Source organism: Pseudophryne corroboree, chromosome 6 (genome assembly GCF_028390025.1).
Source record: "Pseudophryne corroboree isolate aPseCor3 chromosome 6, aPseCor3.hap2, whole genome shotgun sequence".
NCBI classification, from domain to species: Eukaryota; Metazoa; Chordata; class Amphibia; order Anura; family Myobatrachidae; genus Pseudophryne; species Pseudophryne corroboree.
In genome coordinates, this window is record NC_086449.1 from 286966139 (window position 1) to 286972045 (window position 5907).

Sequence of the window (5907 nt, forward strand, 5' to 3'; positions counted from 1 at the left end):
GCACTGGTGATTTTACCTTTATACTCATAGGTATATATCTTCAGAAGAGTCACATCTAGGGTTTTATTATGCACGGATAACCTGTTCCTAACTTTAAACTGTGAAAATATATATTTTTTAAATTGTCCTTTATAATAAAAGCATGCTATGCTATAATGCTTTCCCTTTTTATACCTTTTATGTCCTTGAGGTTTAATGAGTCACCTAATCCATGGTTGATGCCCCACTGATTGAGATTGAGGATTATCCTTGATTTCCAGTACCTTGGTGAGCCTTCATAAAGTACTGTTTGGTATGTGCATTGGTTATGCATAGTGGGCACACTAACCACAAAGTACTTTACCCCTGGGCACCTCTGTTTTTACATATTGGTTAATGGGCACATATGAATAGTTTCGGTTCTCTGTCACATTTCATAACATTTAAAACCAAGATAAAATGTTCTGGACACAACTGCTAAACTGAAATCACCTTCATTAACTGTGCTATAAACATGTTATTGCATCTAGATGAAGCATCAGACGCAATACCAGGGGTTCACACAAATGCAGCCAGTAAAGCCACTCAGTAACCATCCAGTTGTAATTGTGATCAAAATTACTTTAGTACAGAATGTAAGGGCTGATGCTGAGTGGGACTTATACATGTTTATGAAGCATATCTTGTGAGTGCACTTGCAAGAAAGGACAATGTAGAGTCATACATATTTCAGGCTCATCTACATTTACAACTAAGAGGTTGGGTGTAATGGGGCATTCCCACATAAGCAAAATACAGTGAAGGCATGTCAATGCAACTTCAGGCTATGCAGAGTTGGACGTAAGAAAAAAATACTCCTGTTTGAGGGCTGTCCATTGCATCTAGTGTAGGGTAGCTGAAAAATAGATGAAAGGTGTAGATGGCATGAACAAACGGCAGATATTCTATAAAACCATATACTAATGTAAGGACAGGAATCTGAAAATGCCAGTCCTAGCTGTGCATCCGTGAGGTGCAGTACTAACGTCAGTGGGTACTCCAACCACACGCCGCCACTTTAAGATATCCCCACTAAGGGAGATACATGAAGCCTCTCAGGCTGGTAAAAGGCAGTGATGTCGCACTTGTACACATTCAGCACTAAACATCACAGTGCTCACACAGACCCTGTACACAGAGCCCCAGGACCAGACTATTCCCCGCACTCATGTGATGAAGAGGAGCAGGCTGCAGTGAGAACTCCTACATGTCAATCAGCCACCAAAGACAAAAGGAGGAACAGCCAGAGGACACCCCATGGAGAAGAGCCCAGCAGAGACCAGTGAAGTTCCAAAAATGAGGACTGGAGCTACATGATATAGATGACCACAGGAAAACCAGATAGGAGGTCTGTGTTTATATGTTCCCCACAACACTGTGGTCACGGTTCATTCAGCCTTCCTATGCCAACAGCCAGCGTAGGCCCAGCCCCAGGTCCAACTATCCCAAGACTCCTTGAACTCAATCTGAGTTGGCCATACAGCATCAGACTAGTTCAAGGTGCTCTGGTCCAGTCGCAACCCAAGCTCACATATGCTGTATATTGTGTATTATTTTTAATATTCATAAATAATTAATTGCGTTATACATATATTTATCATACATTGACTTTTATTATACAGTTTTATACATTTGTCTAGTAAATTTTTTTTTAACAAATACAACTTGTCTGTTTTCAGTATTTTGGGTCAATTTACTAAGCCTTGGAGACCGATACAGTGGAGAGAGATAAAGTACCAGCCAATCAGCTCCTTTTTGCCATTATACAGGCTGCGTTTTGAAAACTGACCAGTTGGAGCTGATTTGTTGGTACTTTTTCTCTCTCCACTTTAGCTCTCTCCAATGTTTAGTAAGTAGACTCACATGACTTGGCTTACTTTTATTTTTATGCACACCTGTGCTACACTTTAACTACACTTGTGCTTCTCTTTTCCTGTGTCTGTCCTGTTGTGTATGCTATCTCTAAGGGATCTTAGCGATATCCATTCCATCCATCTTCGCTAATGCTAGAACTTGTAGGACCTGCAAGGCTGTGCAGCGGAAAATCCGCACAGCAACAGGAATGGATGACAGCTCAGGGTACTGAGGCAAATTAGGAGGGGAATTAGGAGTGGTAAGACGTAATAATATTTTTGCTGTCATGTTTCCTGAACAACAATTATATTTAAAAATGTGTTGAGTTATTGTATTAATGTCATTTGTTTTTCTTTAAAAAAAATGACAAAAGTAAATAACAATGATCACATATGTGTGTGATTAAAAATGATTTGTTAAACAACTGCTGTTATATTGACTTTATAGAATACAGGTAAATAATGTACTGAAGAAGCACACTTTAGACACCAGCAAGATAAGAAACTAGTGAGTAAATCACATTCTTTGCCCCTCTATGTAATAATAGACAGTAATCTGTCTGATGCACAGTGAGGGCAGAGCAGGGCAGGAAATGGGAGAACCCTGAAGTGACGGACCCAGCACAGGATGAATATAGAGAAGCAGGGCTGGGCATATAACGGGTTCATGTCACTAATTTTTAAATATCTGAGAATGTGCTTCTGTAGTAGCAAGTTGAATGCACATACTGTAGATAGATACCGACAAGAATGTGGCTTGGAAATTAGATTGTTTATGTAGATATTAATCTATATGCAATGCAATCACTTGTCACTCTGGATAAACAGGTTTTTTTCAATATGGACATGAAGGATTACATATATAATCCCACCGGGCGGGATGCCGACTGTCAGTATCCCGACAGCGGCATCTTGCCCGGCAGAATGCCGACAGCAGGGCGAGTGGTGTGGGTCCACTTGTGGGCACGTGGTTGTTGTGTACACCAATGAGTGGAAATAGCCCCTGTGCGCCAGTATTCTGGCTGGCGGCATTGCCAGGCTGGAAGGATTCCGGCATCGACATCCTGACTGCCATGATCCCGACAGCCGGCAAATTGAAAGGATCCTGGCACGAAGAACCTCGGGGTATATTTACTAAGAATCGTATTTTCCCGTTTGAGGTCAAAGTTCAATCACGAATGACATCGAAAGTGTAAAGTTGCAACTTTTTGAATTTAGCACGACTAATTTACTAAGCTGCCGTATTCTGCATTTTCGGTTTTACCGATGTCGATGTCATTCGTTTTTTTAGGCAGTGTTTTACGTGAGTGACTTGTAAAACACTGCCGACTTTAATACAATGAATCTCGGCCGGATGTGATAGATCCGTGCTGGGCTTCATTGTGCACCTTTTAAAAAAATGTAATCAGTGTTAAAATAAAAATAAAAATTGCGTGGGGTCCCCCCTCCTAAGCAAAACCAGCCTCGGGCTCTTTGAGCCGGCCCTGGTTTAAAAAATATGGGGAAAAAAATGATAGGGGTTCCCCCATATTTAAACAACCAGCACCGGGCTCTGCGCCTGGTCCTGGTTCCAAAAATACGGGGGACAAAAAGCGTAGGGGTCCCCCGTATTTCTGAAACCAGCACCGGGCTCCACTAGCCAGATACATAATGCCACAGCTGGGGGACACTTTTATATAGGTCCCGGCGGCCCTGGCATTACATAACCAACTAGTCACCCCTGGTTGGGGTACCCTGGAGGAGTGGGGACCCCTTCAATCAAGGGGTCCCCCCCCTCCAGCCACCCAAGGAAAAGGGGTGAAGCCCGAGGCTGTCCCCCCCATCCAAGGGCTGCGGATGGGAGGCTGATAGCCGTTTTGTCAAAAAATGAATATTGTTTTTAGTAGCAGTACTACAAGTCCCAGCAAGCCTCCCCCACAAGCTGGTACTTGGAGAACCACAAGTACCAGCATGCGGTGGAAAACCGGGCCCGCTGGTACCTGTAGTACTACTACTAAAAAAATACCCCAATAAAAACATAAGACACACACCTTGAAAGTATAACTTTAATGCATACATCCACACCTCCATATACACATACTTACCTATGTTCACACGAGGGTCGGTCCTCTTCTCCATGTAGAATCCATGGTGTACCTGTTGAAAAAATTATACTCACAAAATCCAGTGTAGATGGCTCCGCTTTTAATCCATTTGTAATCCAGGTACTTGGCAAAATAAAAAAACGGATACCCGATCTGAAAGGGGCCCCATGTTTTCACATGGGACCCCTTTCCCCGAATGCCAGGAACCCTCTCTGACTTATGTCTAAGACGGTTCCATCAGCCAATCAGGGAACGCCACATTGTGGCATCCTCCTGATTGGCTGTGTGCTCCTGTACTGTATGACAGGCAGCACACTGCAGTGTTACAATGTAGCGCCTATGCGCTCCATTGTAACCAATGGTGGGAACTTTGTGGTCAGCGGTTGACCGAAAGTAACCTCACCGCTGACCACAAAGTTCCCACCATTGGTTACAATGGAGCGCATAGGCGCTACATTGTAACACTGCCGTGTTTTTTATAATACATTTATATTTAGGAGACATAAAAAATCTTTAACATACGAACACATACATAAAAAATTTGTTGTTGTTTTTTGTTGTTTTTTAAAAGATAGTAGTAAGTATAAGAAATGGAGGATAAATAAAAAACAAAGTGTATATATGAGGAATAGACTATTAGAAGCTCTAATAAATATATATATTAGCTTATCTTAGTCTGGAGAGTCATAGAGGAGTACCCAACGCGTTTCATCAGTCTGACTTCATCAAGGGGTAACTTTGAAATGAGCAGGACTGATATTTATACCTGCTAGTATTAGGGATTCAGGTTGTGACATCATTTCCTGTTAAACATCAATTTACTAAAAAAAATAACTATTATTTAACTATGAACAGATGGAGCTGGTTCATAATGTACTGAGATAGCTATATTCTTAGATGGCATTAAAAAACGAGTGTTGGAAATGTTAAAAACAGCAATAAAAAGTTAATGTCATTAATTAATAGTACTTCTGCCACACTTCCTGTGTCAGCGGTCATGTACTGCACATGCGCATCTGCCCCACTTCCAGTCAGGAGGATCCAGGAACACGGCCAGAACATCAAAATTGATACTCATCTCTTGTATAGACATTTTATCCTGGAACACAATTCCAATCCGGAAGAGATGTCTTTCAAGGCCATTGAACATGTACAGACTGGCGAGAGAGGAGGAGACCTGGCAAATAAACTGTCCCAACGGGAAATATACTGGATTTTCCAGTTGAACACGATGCATCCCGTAGGGTTCAATGAAGGATATGAAATTGCACCGTTCCTGTGAAGGTGTCTTCAATCTGATTATATTAGCCCTTTTAACTCCGTCACCTCCCTCACTTTCATCACATATTGTTTTTATCTTATATTACACTGTCACTAATAAAATAAATATTTTTAAAGAATGACACCTTGCTGATTATTGTATTTAGGGACACTAGATACAGTCATACCACACTGGCTCCATGCCCAAATCCGTTCGATCTTGGAAGCTAAGCAGTGTTGGGCTTAACTAGTACCAAGAGGGTGACCACTTGGGAAGATTAAGTACTGTAGAAACAGACCTAAACATAACTGTTCCGAAATAGGTATCCACTTATTTGTATATATGTATGTGCACTGATAAGTATACACAAATATATAGTTACGTCACACAAATTAAAGTCACGTAAAAATTATAGATACACTTATTAGCAAGTGAAACTTTGACCGCCATTTTTTTTCATTCACCATTCTGTACTATTAATATCACTCAATATAACATATTATTAGGTCTAATTAGCTTATGTCCTCTCATATTCACCTTATGAATAATACTTACACACTATATCTTAAATTCCACTGGTTTTTACTTATAGTAGGGTTAATAACCTATCTATACAAAACGCCACCAATATTATTATCTTTTCAAAACTGTGCCTCTATACAAACTTATTATATGATTTCTGTTTATATTC

At 40.8% G+C, this 5907-nt stretch overlaps 1 pseudogene; it reads left to right on the forward strand.

The window, feature by feature from the left end:
• The first annotated feature begins 5389 nt into the window (after positions 1–5389).
• On the forward strand, positions 5390–5509 carry LOC134937003 (5S ribosomal RNA; annotated as a pseudogene).
• The last annotated feature ends 398 nt before the right edge of the window (positions 5510–5907 follow it).